Raw genomic sequence first — 12,505 nt, 5'->3', positions numbered from 1 at the left:
GGAGAGGCCCCGTGGTGCTAATGGTGCGGTGTGCTGGGAGGGTATTCCTGCCGAGAGGCCCAGCAGACGGGGTGTTCACCTGCTCTGGCATGGGGAACACAGAGGCCCCCCCGACCTGAGAGGGTACTTGCTTACCTCCTTGCATGGCCTCTTAAAGGCCCCTTTAATTAATGAGAGCAGCTGGAAAGGACAGAGCATGGATTTGGGGATTTGTGTTTTGGGCGTCCAGCGTCCCGCTTAGCCAGGTGTGACCTGGGCTAGTGTCCCGGAGTCCCTTTCCTCCTCTGTAAACTGAGGGTGGCCATGAGCTCTCTGCGGCAGTTGGGAGGGTGGGATGATGAACTGAGGACCTAGTTCATTCTGCTGCTGGCTCCATTACTGGTTTTCTCCTTGACCGTGTGGAGGGCCCCTGACCCTATCCAGGTCTTGATTCCTCCAGCGTCAGAGCAGGGCTCACAGCTGTGAGGTGACTTAGCTGGGATCATCACCTTGAAAGTGCCTCGAGACAAGGTGGAGCACGGTGGATTTTTAGGGCAGTGACTGCTCTGTGTGAAAGTGCAGTGGTGGGTACGGGTCACTACGCGTCTGCATAGCGCGCAGAAGGTAGTGTTTGTACATAATGTACGTCATCCATCCGCACAGTGTGTAAGCGGTACACCACCACGAGTGAACGCCAGTGTAAACTGTGGGCATTGGGGGAGAATGCCGTGTCAATGTAGGTTCATCAGTTGTAACAAATGTCCCCCTCTGGTGCGGGATGTTGACAATGGCGGAAGCTGGGGGGGTGGGGTATATGGGAACTTTCTGTACTTTCCACTCAATTTCGCTCTGACCCTAAAACTTCCCTAAAATGTAGTCTATTAAATATATGTGTGTGTATAAAAATGGTACATATCTATATGATACTATCTAAAAGCACAGTGGTCTCCCAGTGAGAGTTTCGGTGGGAAGGTACATGACTTTTCTCCTCCAGGTCTTGAATTCCAGCAGTGGGTTTGCATTCCATAGTTGGCCTATAAAATTCTATATTAGGGAAACAGGGTAGAACTTTAACTCTGAGCAAGATACACCTTGCTTCCGATAATGTCCATGTGATGCATTCTGGGGCATTCATTTGTCAAACAGTGATTACTTATTGAGTGCCTGCTGTATACAGGCGCTGGACTAGGCACTAGATGCACAGAGATGAAGTGGACACGTGCCTGACCTTGCGGTGCTCGTGTCAGCTGGGTGGGTGGGAGGAGGGGAGACAGCCCCCATTCTGCAAGAGCGAGGGGAGCCCCCCGGCACGCTCCAGGTGGACAGGCTTCTCAGTGCAGTGAGTGTACAGAAACGTGATCGTTGCCATGGAGGAGGAGAACTGCATGTCAGGAGAAAATAACCGGGAAGTGTGCTGTAGACGAGGAAGAGAAACGGGCTCTCGGGAAGAGACTGTTCTTGTTCCATCCTGGCTTTGCTCCCTGGAAGAATAATGACCTTGGGCAAGTAATTAGCTTCTCTAAGCCTCAGTTTTTCCCCATATGTAAAATGGGGATAATAATTATGCCTAGGGCTGTTGTGAGGATGAAATTGGATTATGCAAACAAATGCAGGGAAAGCTGTTAGCCACGCAGCGGCGGTGTGGCGATGTTAGCCACGGTACTACTATTACACATTGTGTACTAGAGGCTGCAGGGGCACAGAGAGGCGGTCACCAGTCTGTGCCTGGACGTGGGTGGGCAGAGACGGGGGAGGTGGGCCCATTCGAGTTCGCCCCACGCGGAGGGCGTTTGGAACGCCTGTGTCAGAGCTGGTGGGAGGGGTGACGGTGGGGAGTGGTCGGGTACCTGGCACACGACAGACAGCCAGAGTTTCCCTTCTCAGTGACCGAGTGGTTTTGTGACTGAATGTCAGGAGATGCTTTCTGACCTTTTTTCGAGCACTAACACGTGCCCTGCACTGGGCCAGGGAGTCCCCCCCAGGAGGAGGCCGGGATGGTGAGGGCCACCCTGGGGGCGCCTGCCAAGAAACAAGGGAGCTGTGGGGGTTGGAGGGACCTGAAGGGGCCGGCCCGGGCCGGGGCTGGGTGTGCACAGTTCCACCGAACCAGCACGTAGCCCCGCAGGGCACATTGTGCTGGGGAGAGACACAGGCTGTGTCTCTGGTGGCCTGGAGTGATGCTGTCAGGGTCCAAACCAGTTTGCAGGCCGCAGAGGCCACGGCCACACTTAGCTTCCGAGCCGCTGCGTGATAACTGGCGCCCCCACCTGAGGGGTGGCCAGCGTCTCCCTGGAGGCTTCCTTGTCGGTGTTGTTGGGGATGCCCCTCCTTCCGGGAGCAGGTGCCACTGCCCATGATGGCTGGACAGGGGCCGGGGAAGGGGTGTTTTCACTGTTTAGTGTGGAGCTTGCAAAAGCTGTGGTCCCCCCGCCAAGCACAGCGGCAGCAACAAGAGGGAAAAGCGATGGGCTCTGGGCCAGGGGTGTCCACACCCGCATGACCTGTCGGTCCTCTCTTCCAGGGGCATGGTCTAGTGGCCTGGTCAAGGACGTGGAACCAGTCCCTGGAGGTTCTGACCCGCTCCGTCTTGGCCTCCGCTTGGTCTCGGGTAAGTGACTCCTGGAGGCTAACTGGCCCGAGGCGGGTAAGGACCCAGGGGGAAGGGGGCAGCTTCTGCTGCACTGTGGGGTCCAGCCCGTGTGTGGGGACTGCACCAGGTCAGTGGGAAGAGCAGGGAAGACTGTGGGGGGGGGGCAGCCCGCACAGCGCCCCGAGGACAGTGTACGTATCTGCCTGAGGGCAGATGCAGTGGCTGGCTGCGTCTGTGGTCCTGGCAGATGCAAGTCCCTGAGCAGGCCCCGGCCGTGGTGGCTTTCCCGCTGGGCACCAGCAGGCACACGGCATTCCAGGGCAGCGCGCTCCCTGCCCGCTGGCCGGCCCTCCTCGCCCTCGGCCCGGGGAAGTCTGCATCCTGTGGGTGGGGTGGTGTTCCTGCCTCGCTCTTCCTGAGGGAGGGCGGTTTCCCACCGTCTTGTCCCTTCCTCACCCTTGTCAAAGTGATCTCCGGGTTGGGAGGAGACACCCAGGCAGGGGCCTGTGCCTCGGGGCGCAGGTTCACAAGGGGGTCTTTGGTTTCTCCCCTCCCAAGAAAACAGACACAGCTGCGTGTGGAAGGTGCTGCTTTTACTCACTTGGTCTCCTCCCACCAGCCCTGCTGGAGCTGGAAAGTGGGGGGTGACATCTGCTCTGTGCTACTGGGATGTCACCTGCATGCAGCTGTCCCAGCCCAAGGCCCACGGTCAGCACTGAGCACAGACGCAGCTGGCCCAGGCTGGCAGCCGTGTCAAGATGCTGGGCCTGCGGAGGGGGTGGGCGAGGGTGCGGGAGGAGGTCCTGCGTGTCCCGTCCTGGGCCCGAGTGTTTCAGTGCACACGCAGCAGGTGCTCTGGAGCGGCCTCCACCACCACCGGGACTGGAGGGACTCCGGGGTCAGGAGGGTCTTTCTGACATGTGCTCATCGTGGCCGTGGACGTGGTGGGGCAGGTGATGGCGGGGGGAGGACCCTCCTCTCTCCTCCTGGCTTGGCGATGGAGAAGCAGCACCTGCGTGCTAAGGCCATGGTCCCAGCCTCCCCGCAGCTTCCCTCTCCCCGTCCCCAGACTATCCTGCATTTGGTCACTCGATGTGTATTTGCTGAGCACAGCTCTGGCTGGACAAGTTTCCAGGCTCTGGGCTTCCAATGGCGAACAGACCTGAATAAAGCTTGGCCCCAAGGACTTTGTGCTCTAGGAGAGGGAAGACAAATGATGAACTCAATGATACATAATGTAGAGGAGAAACCCAGCCGGAAAGGGGGATAAAACAATGTGTGTCAGGGCTTCAGTTTGGGGTACAGAAGCCAGGGAAGGCCTCACTGGGATGTGACTTGGTCTCTGCTTAGTGCCATGTGGGAGGCGAGGGAGCGAGCGCGTTTGTGTCTGAAGAGCTGCCAGTGCAAAGGGCCTGTGGCAGGAGAATGCCCGTGGCACCGCGGAGCAGCCAGAAGATTAATATGGCCGGAGGGGGTGAGCAGGGAGGGGGTGAGGAGGAGGGGACGAGCCAGACTGCTCAGAAAGGTGGGGGGAGCGTAGGTCACCCCCAAGCGGCCTGACACTTGCAACACAGACCAGTGAGGAGAACAGGTGTGAGCGTCATTTCAGTGTAGCCAGAATCCCATGGTGCGACGGACCCGCTGGGTCCTTCAATAGTGACCTCCTCTCACGGGTCTAAAAGATAATTGTTGTTCCTAGGGATTCGTGTAGCCAACCGTTCTTCTGGAAGATGTTGGGCCAACAGGGCGTGGAGATTTGGGGTTCTGCAGAGAGGAGGCAGGGGAGCATGGCCAGGCTGGCCTCCCCTCTGGGCGCTGGCGCGTGGCAGGTCCCAGGCGGGCATCTCCGGGAGCCGCCTGCACTGGCTTCCTGAAACGGCCCCTGTGTGCACACTTGAACTTGTGGGCAGGGCACCGGGAAGGGAAGACCCTCCTGTGTTGTACGTTGAGGGCTATTTTTAGGGTGACTTGGCACAACTTTGCAGTGTCACTTCCTGTGGTCGTCCCCTCCAGCCCCCAGCCCTGGGGTGCAGATCTCATGTACACGCTCACACACACACGCACGCACACACAGACACACACACACCCCTGCTGTGGGCAAGCACGACTTGGCCTGGGTTCTCGTCACCGTGGAGCCAGTGGAGGGTTTGGGCCGTCATCCTGGCTCCGCTGCAGGGCTGCAGGCACCTGGCGAGGCATCCCGGCCCGTCGGCCCCCCTGAGTATCTGCTCCGGGTCCGGTTCTGTGTGAGGTGCTGCGTCCAGATCCCACCTGAGCAAGACCCAGCCGGGCTCCCCGCCGGGTCGGGGGATGAGAGGCGGAGGTAGAGGGAAGGGCGGCCTAAGTGGTCTCTGCTCAGTGCCGCACGGGAGGCTTCGCCACGATGCTGTCCAGACCTCGCTGCCTGTCGGCGCCCGGGCGGGGCCTGTGAGCCAGGTCCGAGCCCCCACCCCGGCTGCCCCCCATCCCACATCACTGGCCTCTTCAGGTGGAGTCCACACCATCCTCCTTTCCCCCGCTTCCTGAGGGGTCCAGACCACCCCAGGCCCATGGCCCGGACTTTCTGGGACAGCCCAGGTTTCACATTTTCTCTCCTGTTGACCCCTTGAACATTTCTTGGACTTGTCAGACCCCAAGTGCAAATTGTTAGCTTAGAAGTGATCACTGGGATCATAGAAGATCTTAGCAAATATTTGCTCTGTTGGCTGTTCCCAGGCCCTCGGAGGGTCCCCAGCAAACTGGCTCTTTCATGGAAGTTAGAGTATCTGAAAGCGTCTGATGGAAAATTCAGAGACGTGTGCGGGCACTGAAGGTGGCTCTCAGAGAGTGCAGGGACCGTGCTCCGCGGGCCAGAGATCCGCAGAGGATTTGGAGGTTGTCTGGAAGGAGCGGCCACGTCGCCAGACCTCCTCTCTCCCTCCCTCCCTGACTTCCTTCCTTCCTCCCATCAGACAATTACTGTGCACTTCCTGTGTTTCAGGTGCCGTGTTAATAATTGGCTGTGGGATTATTCCTAGCCGCACCCTGCGTAAATGGAACCCAGCTCTGTGTCCTTGGGGAAAAGGTCAGGAAAGGACTGGGCCCAGCCTGGAACCTCGAGGACCCGAGTCTGTCGGTTCGTCCTGGAGCGCCACCTCCCTCTGCCACCAGCACCCGGGCTCCGTGCCTGGCTCAGCAGGCCCTGAATCGGGTGGAGAAGGAAAGAAGGAAGGCCCCGCCTTCCCGATCAGCCCATGAGCGCTTTGAGGGTGTCTTACATGATACATCTGTGTCTCCCCGACACTTAGCAGGTGCTCAGTTAGTGTGCTGAGGACCGGGGAATCTGTACATGGGCTGGGCGCGTTGCCCCAACTCTCCTGCAGAACGTGTGGCTTCTGCTGCTGTGATCTAAAGAATAAAGGTGGCAAAGGCCTGCTCGTGTGAGCCGTCCCCACTCCTGATCATAAACGTGCTCTCTGACCACAGCTCCGGACTGTAGCCCTGGGGCCACCACGGCGCTGGCAGTCCATGCCTGTGCGCAGTGTCTCCGCGGGCTGATGCTGTTTTAGTGAGAAGGATTTACTGTTTTTATTTTTTCCCAGAGACATTAAACATGAATCAAATAGCACACGAGATGATTCACTGGAGGTTTTCTTCCAAGTTTAAACAAACCATAAGACGTTTTTGGACGGTGCGCTGAGCTGCGAGTGGGTCCCCGGCAGGCGTCTGGCTGGAGGCGTCCCCCACGGGCCGCGCGTCACAGAGGGGCCTTGCCCTGCGGGCAGAGCGCGTCAGCGTGCACAGAACCCCAGGGAGGGCACGTGTGTCTCGCAAACACCTCTTCAGGCTAACGTCACTAATATTTCTTCTCGCAGACGCCAAGATATATTAGAATGTGGTCAAACCTCATTCACTGGGACACATAAATTCAAAATTTGGAAATAGTTCATTTGAGGCCCATGAAATGAGAATTAGTCATCTCCTCAGGCAGACACCTGGCAGAAAGTTAGCTTTCTCCCACCTTCTGGGACAAGAGCTGGGCGAACGGATCCGCCAGATGAGGTCCCAGGGAGAAGGGCAGAGGTTCCTGGTTCAGGGAGCAAACCTGTCTGGCGCTTCAGAGGCCTCCTCTGGGGACAGACTCGAAGACGTTTTTTAGAGCTAGAACGTGCCACGGGGACCACATTGTCCAAACCCTGTTTTACTGACAAGGAAAGTAAGAGCTGTCAGGTCACATGGCTTATTCACAACCCCCCAGTCCTTCGACCCCACTCTGAAGTTGAAAATGACAGATGTGCTGATAGCAGAGTCCTCACCTGCTCATCGCGAATGCCCGGGCCTCGCCCTTTACCTGCTAGAGAACTCAGAGGAAATTTTTCAGGTATTTTTTTGACTCAGACTTTATAAATTTGAACTGCCTTTCAAGTAATTAGTTTGAATTCCTAGGGTTTGGTGGTATTTTTTCTTCCTTCCCCTAGCTGCCTCTCCTCCCCACACCCTACATTTGTTAATCTATCCATGTGTCCCATACTGTTCTGTACTGCTTTATATTGTTAGTCCATTCATTGCCCATGAAGGTGTCTGGGGAAGTAACATGCCCAGCCAGAGCTGTGTAGCAAGAACCAGGTACTTGCTGGTGTGGTCTCCCGGAGGTCGGGTCTGAGTCATTGACGCCTGGGTGCTGTGAGTGTGTATCCCAGGACAACATCCGGAGGCCGGGAGGAGCACCCCCATCAGGCCACCTCCACAGCTGTGCCCTCCCCACGCTTTTCCAGCCATGCCCTCTGGCCCCCGATCACCCTGAGGGTTCCTCCTGGAACGCCTCTTCCGCCCCCCTTCCCTGGGTGAGTGTTTCCCAGCCCACCTGAGCTCAAGAGTCAGCCCCGGAGCCTCCCGCCTGCCCCAGCAGAGCTCAGGCCCCAGCACGCCTGTCTCCGCGCCAGGCCCGTGTGCTTCCCTCTGTGCATCTTCAGGTCCCAGCGCGTAGGGTGTCCGCACGGACTTAGGGACACGGATAGCAGCGGGATGAATGAACGGATGGGAGACGTGGCCCGTGTGATTTTTCTCTAAGAATAGAAAATTCCCGGGACTGAAATCCTAGTCATTCTATACCCTGATGTGTTGGGAAGGCCTTCACTCTGGCAGCACCCCTCTCCTGGCCTGGGTGGGGACCGCACCAGTGAGGGGAGAAGGGGGTGCAGTTCGTGCATGTGTGTGTGTGTGTGTGTGTGTGTGTGTGTGTGTATGGTATGGGTGTGTGTGGTGTGTGTAGTGTGTGGGGTATGTGTGCATGGTGTGTGTGTGTGCATTTGTGTGTGTGCTGTGTGTGTGTGGAGTGTATGGTGTGTGTGTGGTGTGTGTGTAGTGTGGGGGCGTGTGTAGGGTGTGTGTGCATGGTGTATGTGTGTGCGTGTACACACATACGCATGCCCAGGCCTCCTCAGCGTGCTGGGGTGCTCTGGGCAAGTCCCAGCCCTTCCCCCCAGCATCTGCACACTGCACTGTCCTTCCTGTGCTTATAGACGGAGTCTACATCCCCTTTCAAATGGGCCCAAGCCAGTTGGCAGCACAGACTCTCCAGGAGACACCTGCCCCGAGAGAAGAGACCCTCCCGCCCTCTCCAGGCCGTGCAGGCGCTGAGCAGCACCCACAGGTCCACGGGTTCCTTGCTGGTCCCAGGGCTGGAGCCGTTCCCACACCTCAGACAGTGTGGGCTTGCTGAAGACTCTCCACTGCCGTGTGACTGGGCTTCTTCCGTCCCTTTTCCTCATTTTCTCTTAGAAAAGCAGGACTTGGAATTTCACTGACCCTGCCCCAGCTGGATGTATCTGGGCCACTGAGATCCCAGGCTCTGTGCCCTCTGGGCCCAAGGCTGCCAGGCAAGGAGGGTCTCCAGGAAGTGCAGGGAGACCCACCGAGCCCGCAGCTCCGCAGCCTGGCCGTGCTCAATGTCTGGTTAAGCTCATTCAGTGCCCCGGGCTTTCCATTATCATAGCAGCTGTGACAGTACCGCCACACGTTTGTCTGATGCTTTTGCTTGGTCAGAGTCCTTTACAGCTTTCACTTCCCTTTATCCTCGTGGCTATGCCGTGAAACCAGAGGGCAGGGACCGTTATTCCCATTTTATAATTAGGAAAACTGAGGCCCGGAGAAGTTAGGAGACAGCTGAGCCCGAGACCATAGCAGAGAGGGGAGGATGGGAGGAAGCCGCTGGGCCATGGGGTCTGGCTGTAATGTTCCTGCGCAGCCCTGGCCCCTCAGATACACCCCCACCCCGACTGTGGCCCCCGAAGCTGGCTTCTGCTCCTATTTCACAGAGGAGCAGACAGAGGCTTGGTCTGGAGCACTGAAACTAGGAACTCTAGCATGGCCCTGCCTGACCCAGGGCCCGGCTCGGCACCCCTGGAGAGCTGCCTGTCCCCCCGTGTCCCCTCCGGGGGGTGCTGGCCACCGGCCAGGGCAGGCTGAGTCACTGGTCGAGTAGAGCTGTCCCTATAGTCTCAGTTCTGCTCCTGCTGGGGTGAGACGTTGTCCTCTGGGGAAGGGCTGCTGCTCACCCCCTAGCCCGGGTGTCACAGTGGAACTGCAGACCTAATTCTGCCATCTGATGTGTGGCTCTGCCCACGCGGGCATGGTTCAGCCCTGAGTCACTCACAGCCAGCAGGGGAAGCGGGAGGGATGTACTCCAGGACGCCTAGCGGCTGGCGGGCCAAGTCACCACATGTCATGAGTACAGCCGGGCCAGGGTGGGGCCCCGATGAGGACCAGCCCTGCGGCTCCAGGCTCTGTCCCACCCAGGGCTGACCGCACACCGTGTCACATCTCGGGGGATGGAGAGGGGGCCTCTGAGCTCGCAGTCTGCCGTCTCCAGCCTGCTGTGCTGCTCCGGTGTCCTTCAAAGAGCGGTTAGCTTGTGGTCCATGGGTCCTTGAGGATGAGATTGAGTGATTCAGATGTTTGTTTGCTTCGACTTTTGAATTTTTGTTGTATGGTTGGACAGTAACGGAGTCCTGAGCCCTCGGCTAGTTAAGTCATCCGGAGTGTTTCTGCGGAGCGTGGCCCATCAGTGCGGAGGGTGGGGCGTCACAAGTCCCCAGCGCCTCTTCCCTCTCCCTGGGTCAGCTCCTCGTTGCGACCACACACTTGCACAGTCACACTCCTGCTGACGGTCCCGGCCTCTGTGGGTGTGGGGACACCGTCCCCTCCCGGCCATATGGGTTTTGAACACCGCAGGACACAGTGTTCTTTGTGCCTGGCACCTGCCGTGCCCTTTGTCCGCCCCACGTGGAAAGCTCCCGGAACCTGCAAGCCCCGGCTCAGACCTCGGCCCTGCCACACCCCGGCTGGCCGCACCGCTCTGCGCCCGAGCTCCGGGGCCTGCGTGGAGTCTCCTTAGGCGCGTCACCCCAGTTCGTGGGCGCACATGGGGCCGGGGGCACTTCACGGGGCACCAGAAAGAGCCTCCGTGTCTCGTCGTCCAGGTGTCCCCGTGCCCAGCATGGCGCGGGCACTTGGAAACCATCGAGGTGTGAGTGAGGGAAGGAATCCAGAGCCCTCACTCACCGCCCCAACCTGGCGTTGCCGAGGTCCAGCAGAAAGCCCCCGATGTTCAGAGCAAGGCTCTGGGCAGGCGCAGAGGCAGCCCCGGGCCTGTGGCCAGGACTGCACACCTGGATCCCAGCTGGCACAGGTGCCGCGTGGCTGCCCCTTGCCTGGCATCCGGCACCCTCCACCTCTGCAGAAATGTGGAACTCACATAAGGAAAAGACACACACGCGGTGTTTGCCTTCAGAGAAGTCCCATGGTCTCGATTTGGGTCCTGCCTTTGAGTTTCCTTTTCCTGTTGCGTTGGCAGGTTTGGGAAGGGAAAGGATCATTCTCTCGGGCGTTTCCTTTTCCTGCGCCCGCTGGGGAAGCAGCTTAAAGGGCTCCTCCCGGAGAGGCTGGAGTTCTAGTGAGGTCGGCTCTAAAATGAGGCCTCGGCACCAGCCAAGTGAATGATCTCACTGGAGAGTGGCCAGAAGCCCCCACTCTGCCCCTGCCCCGCCAGATGGCAGCCGTATAGCTAAGGTTTACCAGGGAGAGGGAGACTGGCCGCAGTTTGGTGAATGGACCCCCCAGTCTGACACACCCCAGAACCTCTGCTCTGCTGCAGCTGCTCTCGTGCCAGTCAATGGAGATTTCCAGAACACTAAGTCTCCGTGTGCCCTCGAATCTGAGCAAGAGAGCACTTTACCATTCTAACCCTCAGCTTCCTTCTGACTTCCCTAATACAGAACAGTCACAAAATGTCACAGCAAGAAGGATCTGAGAAGAAAATCCTTTGTTCATTCATTTGTTCATTCGCTCAGGCACCGTGCTAGGCCCTCGAACACACAGCCAATAATTCGGACATATGTATTGAATACGGATTGTGTTGCAGGCCCTGTTTTGGGTACCATAGGGTTACAGTAGTGAACAAAAGGAGCTGGTCCATCAATAAATGCATAAATATAGTGCCGGTAGTAGGAAACGCTATGGAAAGGGCAGGTAAGGGACCAGCACAGAGGGTGGATGCTACTGAGATGGGTCCTCAGAGGCAGCTTCGCCAAGAAGACCGGTGAACAAAGACATGAACACGGTGGGAGTGAGTCTCGCAGATACCAAGGGGATGGAGGGGAAGGGAGACCAGGGCGGTATCGGGAACTGCAAGTGCAAAGGCCCTGAGGCTAAAACATGCTTAGGTTCTTAGACTGATAAATGAGGTATTCTCTTTCCTTGAGGAACTCACAGTCTAACGAAGGAGAAAGACAACCAAATGATGTAATAAAAGTTCAGGTCATAATAAAAATAAGTGAAAAATGCTTTTGGAATGCAGAGGGAACAGCAATTACAGGGGGCAGGAAATGTGTCCCCAGGGAGTGACATGTGCGCTGGGCTTTGGTAGATGACTAAGAGTTTGCCAGGGGCTGAGGTGAGCACGCCACATGAATAAACTCGTGTTTCCAGAGGCTAGAGGTGTGCAGGGAGAGCCACCCACACGTTCCTCTTCCTGTTGCAGTAGCAGTTTCTGCGAGAGAAAGAACATTCTCTTGGGGATTTCCACCTTGGGAGAGAGGAAAGTGGGGCTGGTCAGGACACGGAGGGGACTTCGTGCCTTGCTGGCTCTGCCTCCCGCCCTTTTTCTTTCTTGTGTTTTTTAAAGGCTTTGGGGAGTCGTGGGGATTTTAAGCTGTGGGGATGGGTACAGAAGTCAGGCAGGCTTCGGTTGGATTTCTCAACAACAGGTCACTGGCCTGGAGCCTGTCCCTCAGGTAAAACACTGAGATGCAAGAGGTTTCAGGAAGACCTCCAGAAACAGGCTCGAGGGCAGTAGGTGGAATGTGGATGTGGGCACACCTGGAACCGTCTGCCCAGCGCTGTTACTAACCTCCTCTTTCCCCAGACCTGCCGCAGCAGGGTTGCTCTTCTAGCTCCCAAGAGGGGGAGAAACACGCATCCTTCTGCAGCCTCTCCCCCTCGGCCTCTGCCTTACAGGGGTCAGACCCGGAGTCCCCACTGCAGCTGGGGTCAAACCCGAGGTTCCCACTGCAGCTGGCCTCTAGCGAGTTCTCAGGCCCTGCCAGCTGACAGAGAAACTCAGAGTTAATTGTGAAATGCAAACGCCATGATCTTTCATTCAAGGGCAGGAAGGAGTGAAATAAACAAAGGCTACCACAAGGTGCTAATGAGGTTCAAAGGGGTCCCAGTTTGGTAGCTCCAGATCCAGGGTCCCTGGTATCATCCATGGGACACTACCTGCCCCCAGCACCTGCCGCTAGAAATATGGGAGCCACATGCATGTGTCATTTTAATTTTTCCTGTAGTCACACTGAAAAAGTAAAAAGAAACAGGGGAGATTAAAACTTGTTTGATTCAACCCATTTTATCCCCAAATGTTATCATTTCACATGTAATCAAGATAGAAAAAGTATTAAT

General features: G+C 57.3%; 1 protein-coding gene across 1 annotated transcript in view; it reads left to right on the top strand.

Moving 5' to 3' along the window:
* Positions 1-2,495: 2,495 nt before the first annotated feature.
* Positions 2,496-12,505, top strand: part of HPCAL1 (hippocalcin-like 1) — a 23,096-nt gene continuing 13,086 nt past the window's right edge. Inside the window, exon 1 of the mRNA XM_012655782.1 lies at positions 2,496-2,587. The gene's annotated coding sequence lies outside the window, so the exon portion shown is untranslated. The remainder of the gene's footprint in view (positions 2,588-12,505) is intronic.

The sequence above is a fragment of the Propithecus coquereli genome, unplaced genomic scaffold (genome assembly GCF_000956105.1).
Source record: "Propithecus coquereli isolate 6110/MARCELLA unplaced genomic scaffold, Pcoq_1.0 Scaffold1130, whole genome shotgun sequence".
Lineage (NCBI taxonomy): Eukaryota > Metazoa > Chordata > Mammalia > Primates > Indriidae > Propithecus > Propithecus coquereli.
This window is presented reverse-complemented; position numbering and strand designations above follow the sequence as displayed.